Source organism: Felis catus, chromosome B3 (genome assembly GCF_018350175.1).
Source record: "Felis catus isolate Fca126 chromosome B3, F.catus_Fca126_mat1.0, whole genome shotgun sequence".
Taxonomy (NCBI): Eukaryota; Metazoa; Chordata; class Mammalia; order Carnivora; family Felidae; genus Felis; species Felis catus.
The window spans coordinates 115,650,775-115,669,652 of record NC_058373.1 but is presented as its reverse complement, the minus strand read 5'-3'; the positions used below and the strand labels follow the sequence as shown (position 1 = coordinate 115,669,652).

At 52.9% G+C, this 18,878-nt stretch overlaps 1 protein-coding gene across 7 annotated transcripts in view; it reads left to right on the top strand.

Moving 5' to 3' along the window:
• The first annotated feature begins 3,011 nt into the window (after positions 1–3,011).
• The window catches only part of SLC8A3 (solute carrier family 8 member A3), a 146,853-nt gene continuing 130,986 nt past the window's right edge, over positions 3,012–18,878 (top strand). For 6 of the 7 annotated variants that reach the window (XM_011283305.4, XM_011283308.4, XM_011283301.4 and 3 more), the window contains exon 1: positions 3,496–4,021. The gene's annotated coding sequence lies outside the window, so the exon portion shown is untranslated. Of the gene's footprint in view, positions 3,145–3,495; positions 4,022–18,878 lie in introns of those variants that run through there. The other variant, XM_045060130.1, reaches the window with a different exon arrangement.

The following is an 18,878-nucleotide window of genomic DNA, read 5'->3' as shown; positions in this document are numbered from 1 at the left end:
TGGATTCTGAATTCGTCTGCTCTGGCTGCCATAACAAAATACCACAGGCTGGGTGGCTCAAACAACGGAAATATGTTCTCTCCCTCGCCGGAGGCTACAAGTCCAAGATCAAGGTGTCAGAAGGTTTTGATTTCTGCCGAAGCCTCTCTCTCGACTTGCAGATGGCTGCTTCCTGGCGTGTCTTCACGTGGTCTTCCCTCCCCCTTGTCTGTGTCCTAATCTCCTTTTCTTATAAGAACGTCAGTCATTCCATCAGGACCCACCCTCATGACCTCATTTAACTAACTACCTCTTCACCTCACGTTCTGAAGCGCAGGAGGTTTACCAGATCCACCTACACATTTGGGGGTGGGGGGGTCACCCTTCAGCCCGTAACAGTTTAGTCCTTGCTGAGCCACTGAATCCTCACGTCAACCCCATGAGGTGGATGTTATTGTTATTATTACTTCTTCCATGGAGCTGGTGAGGACACAGAGGCTCAGAAGGGAGGGCTGGGTTTTGTTCGCTTCGGTGTACCTAGAGGTCAGATAAACCCACACGCATCGCTCTGCCTACAGCAGTGGGTGAACGTGTGACGCTTCCCTCACCTCCTACCTTTCTACCCAGTCACACCCTGCCACAGGTGACAAGAAGAGGAGGCTCCTGGCAGTTTGTGGGTAGTTCTAAAAAAAAGGACAAGACCCATTCTGTCTGTATTGTCGCCGTTGTTGTTTCAGTGAATGGGTAATGTTCCTCGAAGAAAGAGCGAGAGCTAGAAACACACAAAGAGAAGAAAACTCTAGAACAAGCAACACTAATCTCCAGGGACAGAAAGCAGATCAATGGTTGCTGGGGGGGGGGGGGGGGGGGGGGGGGGGGGGGGGGGCGGGGAGGAGGGAGAACTGCAAAGGAGCTAGAAGCCTTCAGGGGGGAGATGTAAACATTCTGTATCTTGACTGCAGTTGTTGTCCTTGTATGTACTGTTGTCAAAATCCATCGACGTGTACACTTAAAACAGGTGAATTTTTTTGTATGTAAATTATGCCTCGACACATTTGATTTCAATAGAAAAATAAACCAGTAGGCATCTCACCACGCAAAGACAACCACCATTACCATTTTGGTATGTTTATGCTGCTGGGGCGTGCGTACACACACACACACACACACACACACACACACACACTCCACGTTCTGTTTTTTCTTCTCTCTCAATAACATATCATGAAAACCTTTCCATGTCAGTACGTGGAATGCTGCACTGGCATTTTTATAATGGTAGAATACATCATTCCATAACATGATCGACTTCAACCAATTCTGGGGGAAAAATTAAGATGTTTCCAATTTTTCACTATTCTAAACACTACCATGAATATCTTTGTAAGTATTTGAGCATACCCTTAACTATTGCCCTAGAATAAATTTCTCCCAGTAAAATTACTGAGTCAAAAGAAGTTCACATTTTTTAAGGAATTTGATATATCTTTCAAAAGTGCCCTCCCCTAAAAGCTACACCAATTTATGCGCCCGCTGGCCATCTCTTGGTCTTGACTGTGGACAGATCAACATTGTGGATCTCCATGGAAACAGACACAAAGAAAATCCCACCAGTGACATACCCTAAAATCCTCAAACTTTAGAAATTATTGAAATCCTACAGAGTCAGTGTCTCAGCCCTAACCACCGAACTCAAGGGCCATGAAGGTGCAGGGCTGAGATCACAAGGCTCGGTTAGGAGCACCTCCGGGACTCAACTCAGGGTGGAAGCCACCCATGATGTGCTGAAGGAGCACTGAGTCAAGGGCTCAGAAAAGAACTCAAGTCGTCCTAGGCTCAGACACTTTCTTCAACGTTTATTTTATTTATTTTTTGGGACAGAGAGAGACAGAGCATGAACGGGGGAGGGGCAGAGAGAGAGGGAGACACAGAATCGGAAACAGGCTCCAGGCTCTGAGCCATCAGCCCAGAGCCCGACGCGGGGCTCGAACTCACGGACCACGAGATCGTGACCTGGCTGAAGTCGGACGCTTAACCGACTGCGCCACCCAGGCGCCCCTCAGACACTTTCTAACTCCTATGCCCACTTGTCTCTTTGGACCAATCTTGTTCTAGAACTCAGGGGAGCTGGGGATCCTGGGAGTTGCACATACTGCTGTGGTTATCAGTGAAAACTCTAGTTGGTTCCACCTTATGCCAATCCTTGGCTCTGCTGTTCGTGGCCCTGGGATGGTTATTTGGCCTCTCCAAGCTCAATTTCCTCAACAGAAACGTGGAGTTAATAATTCTACTTATCTCACAGAGTTTCACGAGGATGACATAAAATAATGCAATCAGATTCATTAGCAAGGCGCCTGGCCTTAAGGAGGTGCTGATACTTGCTAAGTATCATTCTTTTGGCCCCTGGTACTTGCTTCCGGCTGCAGAGGCCTGAGGTGAACAACTTCCCACCTTTCTGTTCTGCCCCAGCACCCCTACTGCTGTCTCTACGAAGGCCCAGCCAGCCACCAAGCTCGTTTTAGATCTGCCTAATGGCCACCGATAAACTAGATGAAACCTCATTCTTAGGGGAGGCCTGGCCATCCCTCCTGCCTCCAGGACCACGCCTGACAAATATAGAAGAAATTACAGGCATCCGATTTCAGGCTGCGTGTGTACATTTTGTCTGAGCCAAGCCCCAAACCCTACTTCTGCTGCTGCATCAAAAGACCATCTCTCCTCCAGGCTCCAGGCCCAGGGTAGGCAGCAATTTGGGACGCAGCCCCCTCTTATTTTTAGCCTTAAAAACCCAAAAGCCAACATACCAGCGCTCACCCAAGCGTCTCGCACAAGCTGTTGTTTGATTTGGGTTGAGAAAATGACAGAGTTCTGCACCAAGAACAGAAGGGGAAAAAAAAAAAAAAAAAAAAAGAGGGGAAAAAGGGAGTTTTCTTTTCCCTCCCCTGCCAACCTCCATCCCCCCCTCAACTCCTCCCTTAGGCCTGGGTGGACCCTGCCTGGGTAATCGTCCCCTGCTATATTTAAAAACCACAGATGTGTTGGTGGAGACTTCATTTCGGAATTGCAGGCGGCGTCTCCTGAGGACAAGGGGAAAGCCGGTGCCGCGCGCCCGCCTGGCCGCCCTCCCCGCCCGCCGCCCGGAGCCCCGGACTCCGCGGAATCCAGGTCAGGACGCGCCGCCGTGTCGGGAGTGCCGCCGGCCGGGAGGCGCCTGGGCGCCGGGCTCCGCGATTGGGTGGGTGGCCGCGGGCGAGGGCTTCCGCCCGCGTTCGGACCCCCGGGGGCCCTCGGGCCGCGAGGCGCAGGTCCACTCGCCCGCGGCTGCTCGGGGAGCTATCTGAAAATCCCCCTCGGCGCGCGAGGATAAATATGCGCGGCTTGTCATTCGGTGCGGCTCCCTGGCTCCCAGCTGATAGGGTGACGTTCGGTTGGGAGGCTTGGAGATTGGCTTTTTGATTTGGCTTCTTGCTGCAGCTTAATGGGCAAAGCTCGCGGCTCGCCCAGAAACCAGCCCCTCCGCGCGAACCCTCCGCGCGGCGAGGCCGACACGTCCCCCGCGGTGACGGCGTGCCAGGCGGAGAGCCGGCGCGCGCCCAGCCCCGGGAAAGCCCCGGCGACGCGGCCGCGAGCCGGGGTCCCTCGGAGCCGCCAGGGCGCGCCGGGCCGCCCGCCTTCCCGCCCCTCCCGGCAGGGATCCCCCCGCTGCCGGCGGCCGGGACTCCGGGCCTCCCCGGGCTCAGTTCCCGAGCCCGCGCCCCGGCCCGGGCTCCTCCGGGGGTCCTCGGCGGGGGGGGGTCTCCCCGCTCCCCTCCAGGCCCCCTGCCCTGGCCGCAGCCCGCGCGCCCCGCCGAAGGCTGCGAGCCCACGAGCCCCGCGGGCGGCGGCGGCGGCCGACTGACATGCCCCGGACGCGGCTGCGGCCGGCGGGCAGCCCGCGGGGGCGATGAGCCGCTGCGGCCGCTGAGCAGCCGGGCGGCGGGGCGTCGCGCACCTTCCTCTCCCCCTCGCTTGGCCACTCCGCTCTGGAGACCGGGAGGAAACGGTGAGTAATGGGGTGAGCCTCCTGCCCTTCCCCCTCGGCGGGCGGCCGAGGCTGGGGGGTTGGGGTGCCCCCCCCCTCCCCGGAGGGCTCTCGCTTGGGAATGCTTGTGTTAATTAAGTTATTTCTCAAGATCATTCATACGGGCTGCCTTCCTGTGGGTTTTAGTGCCTGGAGAGGTGGGGGGAGGGTGCCCCGGAAAGTGAACGTTTTGTCTGCGGAGCCCGGGGTGGGGGTGGTATTGTGGCAGAGTGTCTGGTGGGGGGGGGGGTCGGGAGTGGGGGGGCAGAACGAGACGCCGGGGCATTTGTGTGCGCTCGGGCGGCGGGTGCACAGCGGGGGGACCGAATGCTGCGGCGCGGGCCGGCTGCGTGTGTGCCCGTGTGCCGGCCGTGCCGGGGCGTGCGGCGCTCCCGGGGCCGTGAGTGCCCGCCGGGGTCGGGGGCTAGGAGCCGAGAGCGGTCCCCCGCGGCGCGCGCCCGCGGCCCCACACGCACGCGCGCGCCCAACCCCGGGACTCCGCGGCCGTGGGTCGGGAACCGCAGCCCCGGCGCACCCGCCCGCCGCGGCCAAGGGGGCGGGGAGAGAGAGGGCTTCTCCGGTCCTGGGCCCTCCCGACCGCGGGGGTCTGGGCGGGCCGCGGCCAGGTGGAGAGAAGGGAGGTGTGTAACTATCCCCCCCCAACACACACACACACACACACACACACACACACACACGCGCGCGCGCGCACACACACACCACACACACGCACACACACCACACGCACGCACACAGGCCCTCTTTCGGAGGCTAGCGCTGCTCTGCAGACCCTGCCTGACCTGCTCCGAGGACCTGAGCCACTGGGGGAGATGTAGAAAGCGATTTGCTCCGGGGGTGGGGGGTGGGAAGCAGTTTTTCGTCTTTATTCAGTGTGTTTTATTTTTAACCGTGGAGGGAGTGGGGGGGGGGGGTTAAATAGAACAAATGCCTTTAATGCAGTGCCATAAATTTACCCGCTTGCTGCCCGCCTCTCTCTCTCTCTCTCTCTCTCTCTCTCTCTCTCACTCTCACTCACTCACTCGCTGGTCTTTTCTGGCGACTGTAAAACAAACCCTGAACGTTTGGTGGTTGGGGCTCCTGGGCAGAGGGTAGAAATTGGGGCAGTTCCTCAGAAGGGCAGGCAGCGAGGCTCCGAGCCCCATGATGGTCAAGAAACACCCGAGACTGGGGAGTTGTTGGGTACGTGATGGGCGAGCAGCCGGCTTGCTGGTGGGGCACCGAAAGGGAACCCTCAGGGCCTCTGGCGACCTCGTGACTTGCGGCCGCGTGTGATTAATCTTCCACAGCTGTTGTGCCCCATCCACTTGAGCCGAGCGAGCTCTTGTTTACCTCGATTTTCAAATATAGCTGCTGCGCCATGCTCTTCCTGAAATAGGGGGACCCGTGCACTCTTGGGGCGCTGGCCTTCCGCCGGCTTTTCTTTGTGCCGGCCTCCCAAGTTGGAGAGGAACCTGCGTTCTTGTGCCTTGTACCTCCTCGCCCCAGGATGATTGATCCCAGAGCTTAGGGTGACTTGGTGGGGGCTGATCACCCCAGCTTACCATCTACAAGTCCTACCGGCAGCCCCCGCCCACAGGTCCACTTCCTAGCCTTTTCCTTTAAATAAAATACAGATATTGGGCTGAGAAGAAGCAGATGGAGTGTAAAGAAATGAACTTGGTTGAAGTCCTTCTTGAGCTTGATGGAGATAGGAAGGCTGTTCATGCAGTTTTCTGTACCCAGAATGCTTTATTGTTCTTCCAGCACCCCTAAACTCCAACCCTATTCTTGTCTCATATACTCCTCTTCCACCTCCAGCTCTTAGTTCATTGGTTACTTCTTCCAGGAAGCCTTCCAGACCTTCTCTGACTGGGCCAGCCTCTCTATACACTCATAACCTGAATCTATTATTTTGAAGTCTCTTAAAGATGCACATTAAATTTACTTACGTGATTGAGTAATGCTAGTCACACCTCTAGACAGGACGCTGCATGAAGAGAGGGAACATGGCTCGTGTTTCTTCACATCGTAACCGCAAGACTTCGCACTGTGCCTGGCATGCTGTAGGCACTCAGTAAATGCTGGAGGAACGAATGAACTTGAAGAGCCAAGTTATCCCTCCTCTCCGCTCCTGGTCCTCTGATCTCCGCTTTGGTGTCTCTTGTACTTGCCTTCCGTGGTCTCCTGATGAGAGAAAAGAGAACAAGGACAACAAACTCACCCTGTAAAAAAACATTTCCTTCCTTTAGGCTCCTTCTTGGGCTGGAACCCTGAAGCTGGGGGAGTGTGCTCTTGCCCCATCCCTGCCCTGTCCCTGAGCCAGTCTTTGGGCATAGTTGCTGGTATTGTCCATGGTAGTCACTGGGGCATTGTTCCCTGGTCCATCCCTGCTCACAATCTGGATTTGGGGAAATGGGTCACACGTCTTGGCTTCCCTTTAAGCTACCAAGGTTAGGTAAGAAGAGAGGGCAACCCCCTCCTCACTCAAGCCTGGGGGTTTTGCCTAGAGGTTCAAATATTTGGTGAAGTTCCGAAACGTATCGGTCTCCGAAAGGAAAAAGCACTCATTTATTCAATTAGTTATTTGTTCAGTAAGTATTCAACGACAGCCTACTCTGCCAGCCATTTGCCTGGTACAGAGGCAAATGAAATAGAATGGTCCTTTTCCTCATAAACACACATTCATTCCAGCAGAGATCATCAACTAGTTAACTGCAGTTACCGTATAAAGTGATTGCTTTCAGTGGTGGGTAAATCCTGGGTGTAGTGGAAGCATGTAGGGAGATCACCTCTTCTAGGGGCTTAAGGAGGACTTCTAGGGACAGCCATCCCACAAAGAAAGGATGGGTAGGGGTTGGCTTTGGTGAGAGCAGAGAAGGGAGTGGGGAGAAAGTGTTATGACCCAAGGGATCCATATGCAAAGGCCTAACACGGATAATGGCTCTTCCAAATGACTGAAGACAGAGGGTACAATTCTGGGAGAGGGGTTTGGAGGACCCTAGGGGCCAAACCTTGAAGGGCTTGTACTCCGTGCTAAGGAATTTCACTGTTTCCAGTGGGGGCTTTAGGAAGGTTGTTAGCACTGAAGTGCCTGCTCAGATTTGCATTTGGGAAGATATGTTGAGACTGGAATGTAGGGAGAGAGACCAAGGCAGGGAGTTGGGAGGCCTCAGTAGAAACTCTTGGGCATCTTCTGGGTGGCCTGTGAGGGAGGGGTATGGGTTCCTCATTCTGTTTTAGCCCACAAGCCGGAGCTGCTCTTCTAGGAAGACATTCCCCCATTTTCTTCAATGAGATTGGCTTGTGTTTGGTTGTCTGTGTTTTGTATGGGCGCTCTAAACCCCACACTGACAAGGCGCCGTAGGGAAAAGAGAAGGAAAAGTGGCTCCAGCAGATGTAAAACACACTTCCTCGTCTGCTGAGCTGCAACGCCGGGTGAACTGCCAAAGACCTGAGATCTCTGAGGTCTGGAAGGGTAAGGAGGATTCAGATCCGTATTTGGATCCATAGAGACTATTGAGCAAGATGTTTAGATAGGGAGAACCACAAGTATATGCATATGTACGTGTGTATGTATACGTGTATGTGTATGTATATGGGTCGTTTTTGATAACATGGAGAGTGAATAAAGACTAATTCCAGAATCAAGCATATTTGCAGATGGTATACAGAATCACGTCTACCCAAGACAACAGCTCTGTTTCATCCTGGATGAAATGTACTGCTTTGATACTTGCCATGACAAATCATGCCTCCCTGGTCGTATGCAGGGGCGCTGGTTCGTGGGGGGCCTGGATCCCCAAGTGGGACTGGAAACTGAAATCCTGCCCTGGCTTCCCTGTGGTCGTTTCTGAAACCATTTGAGAAGAGAGGCCCCTAGAGCCGGGCACTGCTACGCTCGTCCTACAGAATGAAGCCAAGCAGTGTGCACTTGGTCAGCATTCTTCCTTTGCACCCGGACCTGCCCACTTCGTTCCTCACCTGCCCTGCCACTAGTCTCGGAGTAGAAAAGGTCTCCCTTCCTCTCCTGCAGGGTGCCTGGCGGCTGCCCCTGCGCTGCCTTCATCAGCTTGCCTTGTGCACTTTCTCCTCCATACTGGATCCCCTCCCTCCAACTCTTAGAATGCTCAGCCGTCGGGAAAAGAATGTCCCTCATCCAATTCCTACCCCTTCCTGCTCCCTTTCCAGCCAGCTTTCACCAAACTCTTGAAATTTTAGAGTAAACATCTGTGTCCATCTCGTCACGTCACTCATTCACTTAGCCCCATGCTTTCCCACTTTTCGGTACCCTCTGCTCAACTGCCGTCCGCCGAGGACTTCTCACTTCCCCAGATATGGGAACTCGTTTCTGATCTCTTTCCCCGCCATCAGATAAGATCGACAGTTCCATCCAGACAACTCGCCCCCTCTTGGCTTCCACCACACTGAGCTCTCCAGGACCCTCAGTTCTCTAGGCGGCCCCCTTGCTCTTCCTCTCCAGGGGTCTCTCCTCCCTCTCGTTCCCCTCCCCCACTGGCCCTCGGCAGTCTCCCTGAGTGGTTGGTGCCGTGATGGTGGCTCTCCTGTCACTGTAGCTCCCCACGCCCAATGTCTTGTTTCCAGCCACTTGCACAGGATCTCTGATAAGGTGCTACCTCGGCGCCTCAAACCGAGTTTCTGCTAAACTGACATTGTCTTTGTCCTTAGAAGCTACTTCTCTTGACTTCCCACTTTCTGTTGACGGCACCGTCGGACTTCCAGTCACCTTGGCTCACAATCCCCAAGTTTATCTTTGACTCCTCTGCCTTATTTGCCTGAATATTGCTAGTGTCCGAGAAGTCCCTCCCCATCTTCTCTATCCCTACCACCCGCACCTGAGTACGTCTGATAAGCTCTTACGAAATAGTAACGGTACCGGGGATAGTTACTGTTCTAGGAGTTTACCACCTGACAGATACTCGGTTGCCAAATGCTTGACTTTGATTTTCCCATTCGGTCCTTACCATACCCCGTGAAGTAGTGGCTGTTATTGTTAAACTACATAAAATAGTTTCCTGACGCCTTCCCAGCTTCACCCTCCAATTGTATTAAGACTGGTACAGGATCGGGGCGCCTGGGTGGCTCGGTAGGTTGAGCGGCCGACTTCGGCTCGGGTCACGATCTCGCAGTGTGTGAGTTCGAGCCCCGCGTCGGGCTCTGTGCTGACAGCTCAGAGGCCTGGAGCCTGCTTCGGATTCTGTCTCTCCCCGTCTCTCTACCCCTCCCCTGCTCACGCTCTGTGTGTCTCTCTCAATCATAAGTAAACGTTTAAAAAAAAAAAAAAAAGACTGGTACAAGAACCCCCTCCTAAAACGCCCTTCTGGGCCTGCCTGCCGTTTTTCTACACAGAAACCCTGAGGGGCCTCCTGTGTTTGGCCGCTGTCCACCTGCCTGTACTCAAGGCTCTCCACGGCCTGGTTCGCCACTGCACGTGAAGCTTCTCGCCCCACAGTTCCTGTGTGGGCACCTCAGTAAACCTGTCCTTTCCTCTTCTGTGCCTTTGTTCACGGCTTCCTTCTCACCTGTTCCTCGGTGTTCCATTCCAATGCCTCTTCCTGACGGGAAGGCTTCAGCGGAGAGCAGTCCCTTCCTCTGGATTTTAACACCGCATCTGCGGACATGCTGAAATGCAGGTGTTTTGCTTTGTTTTTCCAGGTGGCTTCCCACCCCTCTTGGACCGCGTGCTTTTTCTCTCTCCCGCTCTCTGTCACATGCTGCGGTGGGCGTTTCAACGAATAAGGAAGGAGTGAATAAATGAATAACCTCCCTTACTTTTGAGGGGTCAGGAAAGGGGATCTGTCCCATTTATCATAAAAGAAGCCAGTGGTGAAGTCCCCGGTGTGTCTGTTATCTCACTGGGTTTCTAGAGATCAGCATGGCCAGCCAACTCAACTCTCTGGATGTGTGGCCTACACCGGGCCCCGAGCTGGTTGAGTGTCCTGATGGCCTTCGGCTGGCACTCCTGCACGGAGTCCCCTCCCCCTACAACACTGCAGGGCATTCACAGAATGACCAGTAATGCTCTAGACCCCAAATGCTCCTGCACCGTGCCCCACTTCCTTTTCCGTCCAGGAAGGCTGTGTCTGGAGCCACGCAGACTCTGCTGAGGGTCTTTGTGGGACTGCTCTGCTCGGGAGCTTTCCAGAGGCTCTGGCCACCCCCTGCCACATCAGCGTCCTCTCTCCGCTATGACACTGGAAGAGCTGAGTTGAGCCTGTGCCTTCTGGCCCCTCAGGAGGAAGCAGTGGGGGAGTTGGCTTCGAGGGGAATCGTGACAGGAGTGGGGAGAGAGCACAGCTGACCGCCCTCCCATCCTCGGAGTCTGCCCCTGGCACCCTCTTGTTGAAGGAGGCCCAGAGTGCCCTAGAGCTGATGGTACAAGAGAACCCCCAGCCGTGGCTCAGAGAGATGATTTTGACTGCTCGCCAGAGCCCCTTTGTTCTCCATTCAGGCAATGATATGATTTAATTCCATATTTCAACATTTGAAAATTAAGAGAAATTAAATGGCATTAAAATAAATCAGGCTTCAGGAGAACGAGCCGGGGAAAAGGCACATAAAGGCGGCTAATCACCAGCTTCCCCTTGGTGTGTAGGCAGCAGGGCAGAGGGGTGGCATTCCTCTCTCCGTGGGCAACCCCAAAAGATAGAGCACGGGTGGCTTTCTCTGGGGAACAGAGAGAGGGAGGAGCCATACCCCCTCCAGCCGCCCTGGGCTTCTCACTCCCTTGACCCAGCCCTGGCAGGAGAGGTTTTCTCTTGGTCCTTTCTGAAATGACTAAACTCCCGGAGGCTTCGTGGAAGGAGCCCTCGGGGAGCCGGAGGACCAACGTTTGCTTCCGGCTCCCTTATTAATCGGCATAGAGATTCTTGGCAATTACCTGAGCCCGCACGGTTTCCTCATCTGTATGAGCGATCTCACAAAAGGATTACGTGAGACCAGGTCGGTGCGGAGGCCTTTGTAAACCGTTGGCATGTAGTGTTGGCTTAAGATCTGTAGAGCGAATGATGCACCCCACATGCTGCTCATTGTTACGCTACACACTGTGGGATAAGGTGCCAACGGGGGGGCGGGGGGCGTGGCGCAGAGAAGAAATCGTGTTTAGGGATAGCCTCAGAACTGCTGTCCAAACACTGTGTGCTCTTGTTCTTTTGAAGGAAGGAAACGGACTGCTCTGTGCGGCCAGTGGCTTTAACCGTTTACCTCTCTGCCCTCCAGCTTCCCAGGAGGTTTGAAGCCCCCCTCGTTGGTGCCTCTTTCCCGTATTTGCTCAGTTCTGCAGAGGCAGCATTGATCCTCTCAGCAAACACGACACTCACTCGGCCAGGCGCCGGCCGAGGCCCTGAAGATGCTGTCAGCAAGAAGGCGAACAAGAGGGACAGGTTTCCAGCTACCATGGGGTTTATAGTCTACGATAAACCAGTAGACAGGCTAACAGAAACAATGATGATTTCAGCAGGTAATACGCGCTGTAAAGAAAACGAACCATGGGGGCGCCTGGGTGGCGCAGTCAGTTAAGCATCCGACTTCAGCCAGGTCACGATCTCACGGTCTGTGAGTTCGAGCCCCACGTCGGGCTCTGGGCTGATGGCTCAGAGCCTGGAGCCTGCTTCCGATTCTGTGTCTCCCTCTCTCTCTGCCCCTTCCCCGTTCATGCTCTCTCTCTGTCCCAAAAATAAATAAACGTTGAAAAAAAAATGCTAAAAAAAAAACAAAACAAAACAAAAAAAAAACGAACCATGGTGTTCCAGAGAGTGCCGGCAGGGACGCTGGGACCCCCTTCAGATAAGGCGAGGAGGGGAAAAGCCTCTGAGAAGCTGGCATCTGAGACCTGAGTGATATGAAACAGTGACCCATGGGGATCTTTAGGGTAAGGGTGTTCGAAGCAGGGAGAACAGTAAATGCAAAGGTCTTAGGGCAGGTGCGCGCCTGATGTGGTCTAGAAACCTCAGAGAACACCGCCTTCGCTACAGGGGAGTACGCAGGCAGCAAAACAGAGTGGCAGGAGGGAAGGGCAGTAAGTTAGAAGGTGAAGGCAGAAAGGGGGTGAGGAGTTCTGCAGGGAGAGAAGGTTGCGAGGGATGGCGTGGTCTGATGGAGGTTTTAAAAAGACATTTTGGGCCGTTTTGTGGAAAGTAGACTATAAGAGAAGGGGTGAGATCGGCAGCTACGGCGGGAGTCCAGGCGAGAGGTCTAACAGTGAATCTCCAGTAGCTAGAACAGAGCGTGGCACGTTATGGGCAGTACGTTCGGGAACACAAACCCGGGCCGAACCAAAAACCTGCAGCCGTGATGGGCACACAGAGACTCTTCTCACGAACCACGAGCAGAGTCAGGCTTTTCTTGGAGTCACTCTAGGATTTGAGTTCCTCCCAATGTTTTGGATCTTTAAAAAATACTTCTAATTTTTCTAGCTGGCAGTATTTCACAGGGGCAATGTGCTCATGAGTTTGTTTTCTTGTCTGTGACACTGCGCGCTCATTCGAGACAGACGTGAGAAATCCCACTCCGCCCGCTCTGTGTACGCAAATCCCCAAATCCTTTGCTCGCATTTGGATCCTGATCTTGGGAGCTTTTCTCTGCTGTCCTCCATGGCAGGGACCAGACCTGCTTCATCGCTGCGTCTCCAGAGTTTATCACAGTCTGGATGATCGAATGAGCAAATGGCAATGATGGTGACCAGACTAGGGAGCACCCCCATGCTTTGGTTGAATTCCAGGGCCCTCCTGCTCCCTTCCTGGAGAGTCCAGGACCCTCGCTGGCCTCATTTGCTACAGGATGTCCCTAACACAAAATGTGCATCTCAGTTCAGTGGCTTTGTGTTGATTTCTTTGGCCTCTGTGCCTTTGGGCACTGTGGAGATCCCTGACGTGGGAGGAGCTCTGCAGGGCCCTGGGGAGGAAGAGGGTGTCTGATGTGGTTTGGTTTTTGCTGTGCCTCATTTATATTCTTTCACCGGCCTCCTCTTTTCAGTTGGTCTCCAGAACGCATTGATTCTACTTTTTTTTTTTTTTTTTTAATGTTTGTTTATTTTTGAGAGACAGAGAGAGCACGAGCAGGGGAGGGACAGAGAGAGGGAGACACAGAATCCGAAGCAGGCTCCAGGCTCTGAGCTGTCCGCACGCAGCCCGATGCGGGGCTCGAACCCATGGTCATGAGATCATGACCTGAGCCGAAGTCAGACGCCTAGCGGACTGAGCCACCCAGGCGCCCCAGAACGTATTGATTCTACTTTAAAGAGCTCACAGGTCCGCACCTTCCACCACAGGCCCGCTCTCACTGCCTTGGTTCGGGTTCTGGCCCCCTCATACTCAGATGCCTTGAGAGACTCTGGACTCGTCTTCCTGCCTCCGGTCTTTCCTTGCTTCTGTTCATCTACCTGGTTTCCCCGCTGTCTTCGTGCTAGGCCTCCTATCCCGAGGAAAAACATCAGTCTTGTCCCTTCTGTGATTGAAACACTTTCAGCGGTTCCCCGTTGCCGCCGGGATAATGCTCTAATTCCTCGGCCGGGTGTACAAGGCCTTTTGCGAACGATTTCTTGCTGATCTCTGCAGCTTTGCTCCGGTGCCCGGTTCCTTCAGCCACACTGCTCACCCTCATTCAGGCTGCCGTGCTCGTTAGCACAGGCTTTCTGCTATTTCTTTGAGACACGCTGGCTTCCACCCAGTTAACTCCTGTTCCTTCGTCAAATCCTACATCTCGAGTGGCCTGGTCCATGAAACTGGCCCTGATGATTCCAGGCACAGCATGAGGCCTCCCTTCCTCCGTGCTCTCTTGGCACATTGCGCAGGCTTCCAAATCTAGCACTTGTTTTGTTGTGATTATTTGGTTTTCTGTCACTGGCCTCAAGTGAAGTGGGTGCTCCTCACAGGGGATTATTTTTTGTTCATACTACTCAGACTTGAAAAACCGTGCTCACAGCATCCCCGACAGATGGGATGCTCCATATGAACACTGCCAAGAGTGGGAGAAATCACTGGATCTTATGCTTTCTATTTTCGCACAATTATTCAACGTATCTATTCATTCAGTAAATATATACTGAGTAACTACTGTATGCCAGGCACTGATATAGGCACCGAGGATGTAGAAATACCAAAGGGATAAAAATTCCTACCCTCTAGGAAATTTTATTCTAATTTTTCGGAGTGTGCAAAAAAACAAAACAAAACAAAACGAGGTGGGCACAAATCAGAGTAATTTTCATAACTCTGTGAAAGTCCGCCCATGGCACGCCGACTGGGTTTCATAAAAAAATGCATGCATGCGTGAATGAAAGAATAAATGAATGAGCAAGCTAAGAGACCATGAGGAAACAAGTGTGGACAAGCCAACTAAGCCATCGTCGCTGAAAGGGAAAATAACTAGAAATCTGTCCTGCTGGCAATGGAAGAGCAGCGTCATTTTTTCCTCTGAAAATGGGAGGGACCTCTGGATCTTTTCTGTTTCCTCAGTAAACGTGTAAACCAAGCAGACGGCAGGTTTCGGGAGACACAGAGGGAAAGTCTACTTGGATGGGTAGGCAGTCCTTGGCAAGGTGTGAAGGCAAGAGTCCCGGAGTGTGGGGTATCTGTCCGGGACACAGAAAGACTTTGTGCTACCCATCGTATGTCACAGCTCACAGTGTATGTCACATACACTAAGAGTTCTTCTCCTGGTCCAAAGAAAGTCTCTCATGGTCGGAATCCCTAAGACACAAATGTCATGGTCAGGCTGCATTCCTGTCTTCTCTTCCAGGATTTTCAGCCTTGGTTGTACCTCAAAATCAGGCAAGGAAATTTTAAGGCACTTCAATATCTAGGACTCCCAGAGAGTCCAGAACTTAGGTTTGGAGCCGGATCCAGGTGTCTGTATGTTTTTAGAGCTCCAGAGTTATTCTAATGCACATCCCTCTTCAGCATGTGGTCCTAGTTCCGTCATTGCCTCCAGCTCGGTGGGGGGCTGGGGGGTGACTTAAAGGCAGATGTAGATCCAGCAGTGGGAGAAACAGAATTTCGGCGGGCAAAGCCTTTCCTCTTCCCACGTCTCCGGCCCACTCTCATTGTTCGTGGCATCCTAGACCTGCGAGAGACTTGCAGAGGGCAAAAACCTCTGGCTTCTACAGAGTCCGGTAAACCTTAGAATCATAGAATCAATGAGCCCTTGAGTCGTAGAATTTTAGGCAGAGAGGCAGAAAGGATGTCAGAGGTCACGTCCAACCTCTTTGTCCTATCAGTAGAGTTTCACTGAGTGTGACCACTTGTCCTAAAACAGAAAAGTAAAAAAATAAGGCTTCCCAATATAGAGTTGAGGTCCCTCAGGGAGTTTCCATGAGGGTGTAGAAGGTGGAGGAAGAGGGCTTTGTCGGGGAAGGTTTTCCAAAGGAGGTCGAGGGTTCTGGGACCCGCGGTTCTTGACTTATGGGCTCCAGATTCCTACCCTGCTTTTCCACCATCCCTCTCATCCCCTGGGGTTGGAAAGCAGTTTTGGGCATTGGACATACCAAATTTCATAGCCTAGTAGTGCTCATCTAGTGGACTTTGGGTGGGTTATTAATCTTTGAGCCCAAATCCTCTCTCATTTCTAAATTTTTAAAAAATTATATATGTTATTTTTGAGAGAGTGAGCAGGGAAGGGGCAGAAGGGTGGGAAGAAGAGACGATTTGAAGCGGGCTCTGTGCTGACAGCAGAGAGCCCGACATGGGGCTCAAACTCACGAACCGTGAGATCATTACCTGAGCCGAAGCCGGATGCTTACCCAGCTGAGCCACCTAGGCGCCCCTAAATCCCCTCATTTCTTTTTTTTTTTTTTTCAACGTTTATTTATTTTTGGGACAGAGAGAGACAGAGCATGAACGGGGAGGGGCAGAGGCAGAGGGAGACACAGAATCGGAAACAGGCTCCAGGCTCCGAGCCATCAGCCCAGAGCCTGACGCGGGGCTCGAACTCCCGGACCGCGAGATCGTGACCTGGCTGAAGTCGGACGCTTAACCGACTGCGCCACCCAGGCGCCCCTAAATCCCCTCATTTCTAACACAGATAATAATACGTGTCTTATCGTGGGGTGCTTGGGTATGAAATAGCAGCCATAAAAGCACTTAATGCAGTTCTGGCCACAGAGCTGGTCCTTGATGGATAGATATGATTATTGTTTTTGTTGTCATTTTTAAGATGGTGTGTGCAAAGCATGAGGTGCGTAGGGCCTGCTGGTGCCCTACTCCCCCCGGGGAGGCTGCCACTTCTGGTGCGACGGCACCGAGGAGAACGTCAGCAGGGTCCCATGGGGTTTCCTGTGGTTTGGATGTTATTACGAATTTGACGGTCTTCAGGGAAGGCAAATACGACAAGCTCAGGAGACCGGAGAAGCAAGAACGGTGAGATGCCATACCACGTACTACTGCGAGGTTCTCTCTGTCGTGAAGCCGTGCTGCATTGCAGCCACTGCCCTCGTGGTTTGAGACAGCTGGGAGTGACCAACCTGAGGGTTTAGAGCAGCACAAGTGAAAGATCTTCGTTCCCGTGGCATCATTGCAATCACTCGCTCTTGTGATTGCGTATTTGCTTCCCTCCCTCACCAGAAGATAAAAATTCTGTAAGGGTGGAGAGGTGGTGTAGCTCATTCGTGGCTGCACTCCCACTCACTAGCACAGAGCTTGGCCCCAAATGGGCATTCAGAGAGCAGTTGTTTAAAAAATGGATTTGATCCAATGTGCTTTTGGCGGATCCAGAAGGTAGGCTCTCTCCTTGACTCTTTCTTTGGGTCCCCCCTTTCCTACTGTCCTCCCTCAACCTACCCTCTTATACTCTCAGGGCTCCGTGGGAGTCTGAATCCCATGCCTGGTTCTCACAGGGCTATGGGCCAACCTAACCTGAATGTGTCCCTTCGGTTCCCTGCCCGTGGAGAGACAGGCCTGCCTGCAGTCGGGGCACCTTTGTCAAAGAGGACCGATGTGGAGACCATCCCACCCGACGTGAGTTTTCTGGACGAGGAAGCTAACCCCCTGAGAGGTTCACTGACTCTTTGAATTCTTCCAGCTTGTGGAAAAAGCTCTTGTCTCCTGCTTTCAAATCTGGGGCTCTGTCAGTGCTCCAGGCTGCCTTGGAGTATGGAGAACTGCCAAGCTCATGCACACCCAGAAAGGCCTACCCCGTCCTTCCTGGGCCCTTGCTCAAAGGGGTCCCCAAATCCAGGGTCCGTCTCAAGCCAGTGGTGGACACCATAGGTCTCGGAGTCGGGCTGCCAGTACTCAGATGCTTAGTTTTCTACTTACCGTGATTTTTAGGCAAATTACTTAATCTTTGGGAGCTCAAATTAGCTTACCTGCAAAACGGAGCACGATGGTGATAGCGGCTCCTTCACCGCGAAGATTCAAAGAGATAATAATGCACAAAAGCCAGCACCATTATGTTTTCCTCCTTGGATCCAAGCTCCAGTGTGACAAACTACCTAAGCAGCTGAGGTCACATCTTTCCCACTCTTGCGGGTGCAAGGGATTTCGTTCCTGTGTTTCTGGGGAGCACTGCCAGAGAGGACTCTGTACCGACGGTCATCCCTGTAGGCAGAGAAGGTACAGAAGATGCAGGGCTCAGGGACTCCGGTGACACGTTGGATCCAGTGCAGCCCGGCTGCACTAAAACTTTAATGTAAATTGGCCGTGACGCCTGTGCAGGGGCCCAGATTTAGAAGCAGAGCAGGACGACTCTACCCAGGCTGGTGACAGGCCTGGAGCAGTGTTCCCATTGGAGAAAGTGGAGGGCGTAGCAGGAGGGGGAATTTGCTCAGTCTGGCCTGGTGGCACTGTTTTATTAATGATCTGGAAGAGCAGAGGAACAGTGACTTTAATTAAATTTGCCAGTGATATTAAAAGATGTCAGGAGCCACTGCTGAGGACACAGACACCTTGCAGATGGCCCTGGGGGTGTTCGGAAAATAATCCAGGAAAGGGATGAGAAGCCATGGGCCGAGTTGGGCCATTGGTTCAGCTGAGGAAGAAGAGTGTGACATGGGGACAGAGGGTCATCATCTGCAGAAAATGTTCCAGGCCCACCCTCTTTTATCTGTATCTGCTGTGTTTCCAAGAGATCTCTCACTGATCATCCTGCTCCGGTCTGGTTCTTCTTAACAGCCATCTTAAACCCTTTAGCCAAATTGGTTTTTCTGAAATACAAATCAGACCTCGTCGTTCTCCTGTTTGAAATCCTTTCATTGGCCTTTGACTGACCTTGGGTTGAAATCCCGTCATCTCAGCCTAGCCTATAAGACTTGCCATGAACCCAGTCCTTCCTACGTGTCCAGTCTTCTGGCCACTCGTCTTCGCCCCTCCTGCCTCACACTGAATTCCTTGTTTTTTTTTTTTTTTGTTTTTTTTTTTAAGTTTATTTATTTTTGAGAGAGAGACAGAGTGAGTGAGTGGGGGAGGGGCAGAGAGAGAGGGAGGGAGAGAATGTCAAGCAGGCTCCGCGCTGTCAGCACAGAGCCTGATGCAGGGTTCGAACTCACAAAGCGTGAGATCATGACCAGAGCCAAAACCAAAGAGTTGGACGCTTAACCGACTGAGCCACGCAGGTGCCCCTCACACTGAATTCCTTGTAAATCCAAGCACACAGCAGGCTTTTCCATGTCTCCATGTCTTTTCTTGGTCTATCCGTTTGACTCAAATGTCCCTCTTTCTCCCTTCTTTCCTTCCTTCCTTCCTTCCTTCCTTCCTTCCTTCCTTCCTTCCTTCCTTCCTTTCCTCCGTCCCTCGCCTCCCTCCTTATATCCCTCCCTCCCTCCTTCTTTCCCTCTCACTCCTCCCTCCCTCCATCACATCTCCTTCCTTCCTTCCTTCCTTCCTTCCTT